The sequence below is a fragment of the Macaca thibetana genome, chromosome 11 (assembly GCF_024542745.1).
Source record: "Macaca thibetana thibetana isolate TM-01 chromosome 11, ASM2454274v1, whole genome shotgun sequence".
Taxonomy (NCBI): Eukaryota; Metazoa; Chordata; class Mammalia; order Primates; family Cercopithecidae; genus Macaca; species Macaca thibetana.
The window spans coordinates 129537647-129550974 of record NC_065588.1 but is presented as its reverse complement, the minus strand read 5'-3'; positions in this window follow the sequence as shown (position 1 = coordinate 129550974).

The following is a 13328-nucleotide window of genomic DNA, read 5'->3' as shown; positions in this document are numbered from 1 at the left end:
GCAGTGTCCGACAGATGGACATCTGGATGGTTTCCAGTGTCTGTTTTATATGCAGCATTTGGGTGGGCAACCCTGTCCTCTGCCCTTTGCCCTTCACCTGGTTATTATTAGGATAAATTCCTGGAAGCTGAATTGCTGGGTCGGTTATGGTAGCCCTAGGTGTGGACTGTGGGTTTTGGAGTGTCTGTGACTGACCTTGTGCTCACCTGACCACGTGCACATCTCAGGGGAGAGCCACAAGTGGTCTGGGCTGAGGTCAATAGCCCTTAACCCAGAGAATTCAGACTCTGGCCCTGCTCTCAGGAGCTCCCAGGCTGCTCTGTGAGAGACAGGAGCACAAATACCAACCTTCCTGTGGGGTCATGGGTGGAACAGGAGGAGGAGCCATGGCTGGGAGATCTGACGGTGGGGGTCGGGGGAACAGGAGAATCTTGACGGAGGTTGGAGAAGGGTATTGTGATAGGAAGGGAATGGGGTAGTGTGGCAAAGAGAACAGGAGCTTTGGTATCTGGCGACCATTGCATTGCTCACCTGTGGCCCCATGCATCCCTGGCAATCCCCAGGCCTGGAGAAGCAGGAGAGCACTGGGACCAGCTTCCCAGCCATCCTGAGTTTGAAGAATGTGCTGCCAGCAGGGTGGTGTGGAGTGGAGGGCACAGCTGCTTGCCTACCTGTCGCAGGAGAACCGGCCCCCATGTTCCCCACAGGCCGGCTCCCCCAGACTCAGAGGGCAGAAGCGGCGGCAGTGACTACTGTGCCTTGGGCTGCTATGGGAGGCACCACCCTTTGGCCCTCCCAGGAAACACAGAGCCTGGGCCTAACCCAGCCCTGGGCTGGGGCCTTTCCTGCAACCAGCAGGGCCCAGAGACCCAGCAAAGAGGCACTGGGTGCTAGCTGGTCACAGCCAGAGGCCCAGGCTGCACAAGGATCTCCAGGGCATGTTGTTCCCTCCTGTCCTCAGCAGGTCTATCCTGAACGTTCTAGAGTCCTGACTCAGCTGTATCATGTCCATTCTAGAGAAAATGGACTAAAGTCTCTGGAGCCAGCCCTTGGCTAGGACTGGACCTCCTGAAAGGGGATCCCTAGCAGTGGCTGCAGGTCCTGCCAGGATGGAAGCTGGACGCTCCTCACTGTCTCTGTTCACCTGTGAGGAGGAGCTGCTACCCACAGGCCCTTCCTTCCCGTCTCCTTTCTGGCTTTATCCCTGGCCTCTGTGACAATGGCATGTGGCCCCACAGCCTGTTCTGCCCTCACCCCATTAAAGGACCAGCTTGAGTCCAGTGGACACAGGTGAGGCACCATAACCAAGTGGTGTGACCCCTTTCTGTGCCTTCCTGAGGCATCTGTCTAGAGAATGAAGAGACATAATGGCTGTTCCAGTGGATTGACGGCTGGGAGGAGGGGCCGAGAGAGGTATGAGGGGTGGGGTTTGACCAGCCCTGGGCTTTCTGGACTCCAGGGACAGCAAGGTGGGGGCTCAGGGCAGCTCCAGTGACAGCAAGGTAGAGGCTCAGGTGCAGCCCCAGCGACAGCAAGGTAGAGGCTCAGGACAGTCCCAGGGACAGCGGGGTGGAGGCTCAGGACAGCCCCAGGGACAGTGGGGTGGAAGCTAAAACAGCTCCAGGAGACTGAGAACTGATACCAGGACTTCCAGACAGAGTGGAAATGACCACCCAATAGCAGTGGTGGCCCATGAAGAGCCCTACTTCCCTGACTCGCCCTCTCGGGTGGGCTTAGGAGGCAGCTGTGGTCTGGAGAGAGTGGTGGATGGAGCATGCCTGTGTTCCTTTCCTAGGGCTGCTGTAACAAAGCACCACAAACTGAGAGGCTTAGAGCAATGGAGATTTGTCGTCTCCGAGTTGGGAAATCCAGGAGACCGAGTCATGCTCTCTCTGAAGAGTGGGAAGGATCGCCCCCAGGCCTCTCCCCAGTTCTGCTTGTTTCTTGGCTTGTGACATCGAAGCTTCAGTCTTACAAGCCTTCCTCCTTGTATGCATGTCTGTGTCCAAATTCCCCCTTTTTTATAAGGACACAATCATAGTGGATTAAGGCTGGTTGTAATTACTTCATCTCACATTTATCATCTGCAAAGACCCTATTTCCATGTAAGGCCACATTCACAGCTACTGGGGGTCAGTACTTGAACATATGAATTTGGGGGATATAATTCAATCCCAGCAGTGTCTCTGTCTCTGCCGGTGATCTCCACATCCCTGCTGGTGCCAGGTAACCATGGCCCCTCCCAGGGTGCCCCATCCTTGTACCTGGTGCTCCAGGCAGTTCACTGGAGGGCCTAACTGCTGGATTTGGGGCTGGCATTGGGATCCCTTGCCCAGTAAAGGCTGGACTCAGACTGTTCTGGGGCTGAGGTGCTGGTGTTTTGAAGGCAGGAAAATCCAGAGGCTGGTCCTTCTCTGGATGCTGAGCCACAGCAGGGGACCTCTCCTGGGGGCTCCCATGCCTCCTGTGGCGTAGGCTGAAAGTATTTACAGTCCCAGGCCCCCAAAGGCAAAAGCCCCTTCTGACTCAGATGGCATCCCTCCCACTCTGCTTGCCTGCAGAGCCCCTGAGGTTTTCTAGGGGACCTCAGTGGAGCTGAATCATCAGGGTTGAGGCAGGCCCTAGAGTTGATCTTTAGCATACAGAGAGTGGAAGGGGTGTGGATGGCAGCGAGGTGCAGGTGGCGTCAGTTCTAACTAAATATTACAATACTAGCATGATTCCCCTTCCTGGAGCTGACCTCTGGGGAGCCCCAGGCTGGTGTATTTATGATAGGGTCTGTGTGGCTCATGAGGCTTCATGCGGAGCCTGAGCCATCTCATGACCAGACAAGCGCCCCCACAGCTGGGTTACCTCTCCTGTGTGGCCTGGACACAGGTTCATATGACTCACAAATTTGAGTGGCACCTGGAGACTGGGTTCTGGGCTGGAACCTGAATGTGAAGCCACTTGGAGGCTGTGTGATTGCAGGTGAATCATTCAGTCACCTGAGCCTGGCCCTCCCCTCTGCAAAAGGAACTAGCCATACGTAGCAGATTGCCGTGAGTCACCTGAGCAAGACACCTGCATGGTGGTGGTCAGAAAACACTGATTTCTCCTTGTTGAAACGGGACAACCCTGGGAGATCATGTGCTGAGGTATGAATTACAGCAAAGCAAGTTATAGAAGACCCCGTGTGCCCTAAGGAGGCATTGCTGATCACTCAGTGTCTGTGACGGCATCAGAGAGAAGGTGACCTGGACCTGGAATGACGAAACGGCCACAGGTTTAGGAGCTGGCAGATGGTGTGGCTGGAGCACATGTCTGAAATGTGGTTGGCCAGGCCCAGGCAGCACTGGGCTGTGGAGGGGCTTAAACGCGAGGCTAAGAGGGCTCACCCTGGTGAGGGAATGCTGCGGACTAGATTTTTTTATTGAGGTAAAATTTACACATAAAATTAACTTTTAAAAATGTACACTTCTGTGACATTTAGTTCATGTACAACATTGTGCAGCCACCACCTCTTCGTTCCAAGATAGCTTTATCACTCCAAAGGAAATCCTCTCTCCATTAAGCAGCTGTCACACATTCCATCCTCCCTCCGACCCGACAGCCTGTTGTCTCTGGATTTACCCATTATGGGTATTTCATGTAAGTGGTATCATACATTATGTGACCTTTTTGTGTCCAGCTTCTTTCTACACATTGTTTTTATCTTTGTAGAGATGGAGTCTTGCTCTGCTGCCCAGACTGGACTTGAACTCTCAGGCTCAAGCGACCTCCCACCTCAACCTCCCAAGTAGCTGGGATTAAGGTGTGTGGCCCTGTGCTGGGTTCTCAGCACAATGTTTTTCCTCCATATTGTAGCAAGGGTCAGCCACAGCAGCTTTGCCATTTTACAGCGGTGTTCATGTTTCTCCACTTCTTTGTCAGCACTTGTTTCTGGTTTGCTTTTAAAATAATAGCCATTCTGATGGGTATGGAATGTTATCTCATTATATTTTTTATTTATATTTCCATGATGGCTAGTTATGTTGAGCATTGTTTCATATGCTATTTGCGTATCTTATTTACAGAAAAGTCTCTTCATTTTGATCTTGGGCTTTTTGTTGTTGGGTTGTAAAGGTTCTTTATATATTCTGGATACTAGACCCTCATCAGGTATATTATTTTACAGTGTCTTTTCTCCCATATTCACTTTTTTTTTTTTTTTTTTTTGAGACAGAGTCTCGCTCTGTCGCCCAGGCTGGAGTGCAGTGGTGAGATCTGGGCTCACTGCAAGCTCCGCCTCCCAGGTTCACACCATTCTCCTACCTCAGCCTCACGAGTAGCTGGGACTACAGGTGCCTGCCACCATACCTGGTTAATTTTTTGTATTTTTTAGTAGAGATGGGGTTTCACCATGTTAGCCAGGATGGTCTCAATCTCCTGACCTCGTGATCTGCCCGCCTTGGCCTCCCAAAGTGCTGGGATTACAGGCGTGAGCCACCGCACCTGGCCTTTTTTTTTTTTTGAGACGGAATCTTGCTTTCTTGCTCTGTCACTGGGCTGCAGTGCAGTGGCATGATCTTGGCTGACTGCAGCCTCCACTTGCAGCTTCAAGTGATCTTCCTGCCTCAGCTTCTGGAGTACCTGGGATTACAGGTACATGCCACCACACTCAGCTAATTTTTTTTTTTTTTTTTTTTTTTTTTTTTTTAGTAGAGATGGGGTTTTGCCAAGTCGTCCAGGCTGGTCTCGCACTCCTGACCTCAAGTGATCCTCCCACCTTGGCCTCCCAAAGTGCTGGGATTACAGGCATGAGCCACCGCACCCAGCCTCTTTTCACTTTCTTGATAGTGTCCATTGATGTCAAAAGATTTCAATTTTGATGAAGTCCAATTTATCTATTTTTAATTTTGTTTCCCATGCTTCTAGTGTCACATCCAAGAAATCATTGCCAAATCCAATGCCAACAAGTAGATGAAAAGATTTTCAACATCACTAGCCGTTAGGAACATGAAAATCAAAACCACAGTGAGATACCATTTCATACCCATTAGAGTGTATATTATATAAAATATGTAGGCCAGGTGCAGTGGTTCAAGCCTGTAATCCCAGCACTTTGGGAGGTCAAGGTGAGTGGATCACTTGAGGACAGGAGTTTGAGACTAGCCTGGCCTGGCCAAGATGGTGAAACCCCGTCTCAACTAAAAATACGAAAAAAATAGCCGGACATGGTGGCACATGCCTATAATCCCAGCTACTCAGGAGGCTGAGGAAGGAGAATCACTTGAACCTAGGAGGCGGAGCTTGCAGTGAGCTGAGATGGTGCCACTGCACTCCAGCCTGGGTGACAGAGTGAAACTCCATTTCAAAAAACAACAAATAACTATCTGGGTGTAGTGGCATGCACCTGTAGTTCCAGCTACCCAGAAAGCTGAGGTGGAAGGATCCCTTGAGCCCAGGAGGCTGGGGCTACAGTGAGCCATGATCATGCCTATGAAATGAGAGACAAACATAAACTAATTAATATTGGCAAGTATATGGAAAAATTGTAAGCCTTGTGCAGTGCTGGTGGAATGTAAAATGATAGTTGCACAATAATGGGAATGTACTTCATGCCACTGAAGTGTACACTTAAAAATAGTTAAAACGGTAAATTTTCTTATTTTATATATATGTTTATATTATATTTATTTATATATATATAAAATCACACACACAAGTCTTCCTTGGAACTGGTCCTGAAATAATTTCATGTGTGATGAAAGAAGACCCTTCCCTCCTGGAGTGATAAGTGGCCTTTTTGTTCATGCTGGCATTATACATCCCAGGCTCTTCCACACACACCCAGCATGATTTCACCAAGCAGAGGGAGTACGTTCTCCAAAGGCCCATTTGTGCCTGTTTCTATCATTATATCCTATTCTATTTAACTCACTCCCTGCCCTCTACAAACCACCATCAATCACAGATATGTTTGCTATCTCTGTAGTTTCTGCTCTTCTGTAACACCATAGAAATAGGATCATACAGCCTTTTCACACTGGCCTCTCTCACTTAACAATATCCCTATCAGATTCATCCATGTCCTGCATGGCCTCACAGTTTGCTCTTGTGAACAGGATTCCATTGCATGGACGTACCCCCAGCCTAGTGATTCATTCAACTATTGAAGGTTATCCTGACTCCTTAAAGTATTTGTCTGTTATGAAAAGAGCTGCTGTACATAAGTACAGGCTGGGTTTTGTTTAGATCAGACTCCTACGTTTTCAAAGCAGTTATCTATATATCTAGGAGTGTGATTGTTGGCTCATATTGTGAAGCTTTGTTTAGCTTTGGGGAAAAGTCAAACTGTCTTCCAAAGTGGCTATACTATTATGCATTGCACCAGCAATGAATGACAGTTTCTGTTGCAATTGCAAATTTACTTTTTAGATCGTAGTCACTTTCATAGATGTGCAGTGCTCTCATTGTTATTTTGCTTTTCCCTCATGACAAGTGTCATTGAGCATTATTTGGTATGCTTATTTGCCATCCGTATATCTTCTTTGGAAAGTATATATTTGGATTTGCCCCCATTTTTAATTGGGTTGTCTTCTTGTTCAATTTTAGGTTTTTTGGTACATTTGGCATACACTTTTTCAGATTTTTTTGAATGATTTTTTTCATTACAAATTCCAATTATTCGGCCGGGCGCGGTGGCTCAAGCCTGTAATCCCAGCACTTTGGGAGGCCGAGACGGGCGGATCACGAGGTCAGGAGATCGAGACCATCCTGGCTAACACGGTGAAACCCCGTCTCTACTAAAAAAAAAAAAATACAAAAAACTAGCCGGGCGAGGTGGCGGCGCCTGTAGTCCCAGCTACTGGGGAGGCTGAGGCAGGAGAATGGCGTAAACCCGGGAGGCGGAGCTTGCAGTGAGCCGAGATCGCGCCACTGCACTCCAGCCTGGGTGACAGAGCCAGACTCCGTCTCAAAAAAAAAAAAAAAAAAAAAAAAAAAAGAAAAAACAAATTCCAATTATTCCTATACATTATTTCTAATATATAGGAAATCACTTGACTTTTGTCTATTGGCCTTTTATTATCTCTATCCATTCCAATTAAGGCATGGAATGGTGGGCTCTATTTCAGTTTCATTTTCCAAAATTATGGCATGGAAAATCATAAGATTGAATTTCAGGGGTTCACTGGGACTGCAAGAGGGGGCACATGGCCATCACCAACAGGAAACACTGACCATCCGAGACTGTGCCTAGGTATTAGGAAGGGTGCAAACACACACCTTGTCTAGCCTGCTTGCAGCACCTGCATTCTGCTCACAGACCTCGGGGCTGAATCCAGAGGACCAGACCTTCCCTCTACTCAGGACCTGGGGATCCTTGGGGTTGCATCATCACAGTAAAGACCAGAGCTGCCTTCTCCTCAGGACTGACCTGGGGACCCTTGGCAGGGGGGAATCCACAGTGACAAACCTTCCTTCTCCTCAGCACCCAGAGACCCCCGAGGGGCACTTCACAGTGATGACCAGAATTTACCTCATCTCAGGACCAACCTGGGGGGTGCATCACACTGAGAACCAGAGCTTCCTTCTCCACTGGCCAACCTGGGGACCACTGTGGGGCACAACCACAACGAAGACCGGAGTTTGTTTCTCTTCAAGATTGACCTAGAGACCCTCGTGGGGCACATCCACAGTGAGGTTCTGAGCTTCCTTCTCCTCAGGTCCAACCTGGGGACCCCTGGGAGGTAGATCATAGCGATGACCAGAGTATCCTCCTCAGGACTGATCCGGGGACCCCTGGGGGCTGCGTCCACAGTGAGGAACAGAGCTTCCTTCTCCTCAGGACCTGGGGACCTCTGGGTGGGGGTACATCACACTGAGCACCGGAACTTCCTTCTCAGGACCAACCTGAGGGCCACTGGTGGGGGATGCAACCACAGTGAGGACTAAAGCTTCCTTTTCCTCCCAACCTGCGGAGCCCCCAGGGGGCACATCACAGTGAGATCCAGAGCTTACATATCTGAAGACTCCTGTGGGTACACCCACAGCATTTTCCAGACCCATCTGGGGAGATGTCACCTCACCTTTGGGATACATGGGGGCCACAGGAGGAAAAGATGAGGAAAAGCGGGGCCTGCACCCTGAGTGCTGGGGAGGGAGCTTTGCTGTGTGTTTTACTTTGTCCTGTAATATTTGAACAAGATTTATTTTAGGAAATCATACTTCTATTGAGGTTTCCACTAGTCATTTTTATAGCAAGCCAAACTACTTTTTATACATGTGTGTTTGTTTCTGGGGAGAAATCCTGGTACAAAAAAGGGAGAAACACTGAGACAAAACACTAGAACAGTCCAGGTCAAAGCTGGGGATGAACAAGCACCTGTGGGGCCACCCTGGATCCCAACAGGGAAGGGCAAATGTGCACCCTATGTACTTGCTTTTATCAATTTTTTCCTGACGGAGTCTCACTCTGCCGCCCAGGCTGGAGTGCAATGGCACAATCTCGGCTCACTGCAACCTCTGCCTCTCCAGTTCAAGCAGTTCTCCTGAGTAGCTGGGATTACAGGTGTGTGCCACCACAGCTGGCTAATTTTTGTATTTTTAGTAGAGACGGGCTTTCACCCTATTGGCCAGGCTGGTCTCGAACTCCTGACCTCAAGACATCAATCTGCCTCAGCCTCACAAAGTGCTGAAATTACAGGCATGAGCCACCATGCCCAGCCTTTTTATTATTATTATTTATTTATTTATTTTATTTATTTATGTATTTTTTGAGATGGAGTCTCGCTCTGTCGCCCAGGCTGGAGTGCAGTGGTGCGATCTTGGCTCACTGCAACCTCCACCTTCCCGGGTTCATGCCATTCTCCTGTCTCAGCCTCCCGCCCAGCCTTTTTATTAATGTTTTAATGGTGTTTCTAACAAGCAGTTGAAACAATATTGAAAATTAAAGAATAGACATGTTAAAACTTGCAACTTTAAGTTTAAATATATCATTTATACCAAAATCAGAATTTATTTAAGATCTATGGCTGGGTGCAGTGCCTCACGCCTGTAGTCCTAGCACTTTGGGAGGCCAAGGCAGGTGGACTGCTTGAGCCCAGGAGTTTGAAACCAGACTGGAAAACATGGCAAACCCCATCTCTACATCAATCAATCAATCAATAATTCTACCTGGCCCTTTAGCAAAGAATTAAGAAAAATAAGTACAGGCTGGTGGCTCACGCCTGTAATCCCAGCACTTTGGGAGGCTAAGGAGAGCAGATCACGAGGTCAGGAGTTTGAGACCACCTGGCCAACATAGTGAAACCCCATCTCTACTAAAAATACAAAAAATCAGCCAGGAATGGTGACGGGTGCTTGTAAGCCAGCTACTTGGGAGGCTTAGGCAGGGGAATCGCTTGAACCTGGGAGGAGGAGGTTGCAGTGAGCCAAGATCACGCCACTGCACTCTAGCCCAAGCGACAGTACAAGCCTCCATCTCAAAAATAAATAAATACACAAAATTTGCCAGGTATGGTGGCACTTGCCTGTGGGTCCCAGATACTCCAGAGGCTGAGGTGGGAGGATTACCTGAGCCAGGGGAGGTTGAGGCTACAGTGCGCCATGATCACACCACTGCATTCCAGCCTGGGCAACAGAGTGACTCTGTCTCAAAAAAAAAAAAAAAAAAAAATGAGTTTGTGGCTTTAACAGATGTTAACTCATCATTTTTCCTTCTTTTCCTGAGAAAGTCACAGTTAATTGGTTCTATAGCTATACTCATGCATAAAAGATTGTTTTACAAACACTGACATCATACATTAGAAATATATTAGGCCAGGTGCAGTAGCTCATGCCTGTAATCCTCAGTTTGGGAGGCTGATGGGAGCAGATCACGAGGGTCGAGACCACCTGGCCAACATGATGAAACCCCATCTCTACTAAAAATACAAAAATTAGCTGGGCGTAGTGGTGCACGTCTGTAGTCCCAGCTACTCAGGAGGCTGAGGCAGGAGAGTCACTTCAGCCTGGGAGGCGGAGGTTGCAGTGAGCCAAGATTGTGCCACTGCACTCCAGCCTGGCAACAGAGTGAAACTCCGTCTCAGAAAAATATATAAAATAAAATTGATATTATGCCATAAAATTAATTGAAGTCAACCCTTTTTTTCCCCCAGGGCTTTACCATTTTAAATAAAATCAATTTCTTAAAGGTTAGTTAACACTCAGCTGTGAACCTGTATGACCCTGGGGACTTTTTCAATGGGCACTCTCGAAGCAGTATTCTAAGCTTTTCTATGCTATTTTTTTAATACTTTCCTTCAAGGTCCTAACATGTGTATTTGTACTAGGAAATCAACCATTTCCTCTAGGTTTCCACTTTGATGCAATAGGTTTCTCTTATTTGACTTTTAATTTTTCCTTTTTCTAAATTTTACACAATTCTTTTTTAGGGGCAGGGTCTCACTCTGTTGCCCAAGCTAGAGTGCAGTGCTGCAATCACAGCTCACTGCACCCTCAACCTCCCAGGCCCATGTGATCCTCCCACCTCAGCCTCTCGCATAGCTGGGACTACAGACACATGCCACCACACCCAGCTAATTTTTTATTTTTTTGTAGAGATAGGGTCTTGCAATGTTGCCCAGACGATCTCAAACTCATACGCTGAAACAATCTTCCCACTTCAGCCTCCCAAAGTGCTGGGATTACATAAAATTGTTAATCCTATGTACTTTTGCTAATTTTTGTCAACGATATTTTAAAAGTATACTTACCTTGTTTTCAATTGACATAATTGTCATGTTTGACAAAATCTTTCATGACACAGTGACAATCTTAAATGATGTGACATTAATTTCTGCTTAGTAAGATGTCTTTTGCAGGACACAGTGGTATTATTTAAGACACACACATACACACACACACAGAGGGACCTCCAAATCCATGGGCTCTATATTCATGGATTCAACCAACCTTGGCTCAATAATATTTGAAAAACCAATAAATAATTAACAACAATGAAAACATAAATACCAATACAGTATAAGAACTATTTACATATAGCATTTACATTGGATTAGGTACTATCGGTAGGGATGATTTAAAGTATACAGAACAATGTGCATAGAAAATATGCAAATACTGGCCAGGCTGGTGGCTCACGCCTATAATCTCAGCACTTTGGAAGGCCGAGGTGGGTGGATCACGAGGTCAGGAGTTAAAGACCAGCCTGGCCAACATGGTGAAACCCCATCTCTACTAAAAATACAAAAATTAGCTGAGCATGGTGGCATATGCCTGTAATTCCAGCTACTTGGGAGGCTGAGGCAGGAGAATCGCTTGAACCCAGGAGGCAGAGGTTGCAGTGAGCCAAGACCGTGCCACTGCACTCCAGCCTGGCAACAGAGTGAGACTCCATCTCAAACACACACACACACACACACACACACACACACACACATACACACACAATGAAAATACTATGCCATATAAGGAACCTGAGCATCCATGTGGTTGGGGGGTGGGTCCTGGAACTAATCCTCCATGGATGCTGAGTGACAATGGCATACTTGCTCTTCTACTGGCAGTTCTAAACATTTGTTTGTGGTTTACTTTGGGTTTCCTAATTACACAATTGCATCTCCAATTCATGGCAGTTTTGTTTCTGCACCCATCCCTAATTCCTTACATTCCTTGTTTTCACACATTGGCTAGATGTTACTCATTTCATAAAAGTGATGCACACTCTTGTAATTTTGTTTTGTTTTTGTTTTGTTTTTTTACAGACAGGGTCTCACTTTGTTGCCCAGGATGGAGTACAAGGGGCATGCTCATAGCTCACTGTAGCCTTGAACTACTGGACTCAAGCTAACCTCCTGCCTCAGCCTCCTCAGTAGCTGGGACTACAGGCACATGTCACTACATCTGGCTAATCTTTTTTTTGAGATGGAGTCTTGCTCTGTCGGCCAGGCTGGAGTGCAATGGCACAATCTTGGCTCACTGCAACTTCCACCTCCTGGGTTCAAGCAATTCTCCTGCCTCAGCCTCCCAAGTTTATGGGATTACAGGCACATGCCACCTCACCTGGCTGAGTTTTGTATTTTTAGTAGAGACAGGGTTTCACCATGTTAGCCAGGCTGGTCTTGAAATCCTGACCTCAAGTGATCTGCCCACCTTGGCTTCCCAAAGTGCTGGGATTACAGGTGTGAGCCACGGTGCCTGGCCACACCTGGCTAATCTTTTTAAAAAGTTTTTGTACAGACAGGGTCTCCCTATGTTGGCCAGGCTGGTGTCGAACTCCTGGGCTCCAGCAATCCTCCAGCCTCAGCCTCCCCAAGTGCTGGGCTTACAGGGATGAGGAACTGCACCTGGCTAATTTTACTTTAAATGAAATCTTTCTACTATTTTATCATTAAGTATGACTTGTGTTTTCAGAACGTATGTTCCAAACATGTGTTTTGAAACATATATTCCCTACCAAGTTACAGGAATTTTTATTCCCAATTTAATAGTATTTGAAAGTCATCTATGGGTATTAAATTCCATCAAGTGATTTATCAGCATATACTGAGACAATCCCTATGAGTTTTATCTGGTAATGAAGTTAATTAAAATATTTTCTAATATTAAATCTTCCAAACCTACTCTCTTATTTTTTGAGACAGGGTCTCGCTCTGTCACCTAAGGTGGAGTAGTGGTATGATCTTGGCTCACTGCAACTTCCGCTTCCTGGATTCAAGTGATTCTCTTGCCCCAGCCTCCCAAGTAGCTGGGATTATAGGCACCTGTTACCATCCTGCTATTTTTTTGTATTTTTAGTAGACAGGGGTTTCACCATGTTGGCCAGGCTGGTCTCAAACTCCTGACCTCAAATGATCCACTCACCTTGGCCTCCTAAAGTGTTGGGATTACCGCCGTGAGCCACCACACCCAGCCCAAACATACTACTTTGTTTCCATTAAGATCAGGTTCAGCCCAATTTAACAGAACCAACTCCCCTCCAATCCCAAAGAGAAAAGGTGCCTTAAGATAGTTCATTTCTCTTTCATGTAAAAGATACCAAGATGTAGGTAGTCTAAAGCTGGCAAAATAGCATCCTGTTTATCAGAGTCACATCACTTTTTCTGCTATACATTCCAGCAGATGGCCTAAATCTTCAGGATGAGTTTAAGTGCTATGATAATTGCTGAATCTCCTACACCATCGGAGATTAAATAATGCAGATAAAAAAGAAAAAATGTTAAAAGGCACGAAGGGGCTTTCCCCAGTTGTCTGCTTACCTTTTTAAGGGACCTTCCCATTAGATCTTCTCAACAACTTCCATTATTCAAAACTTAGTAGCATGGCCACACTTGGCAGCAAAGACAGTAAAAAAAATAATATAT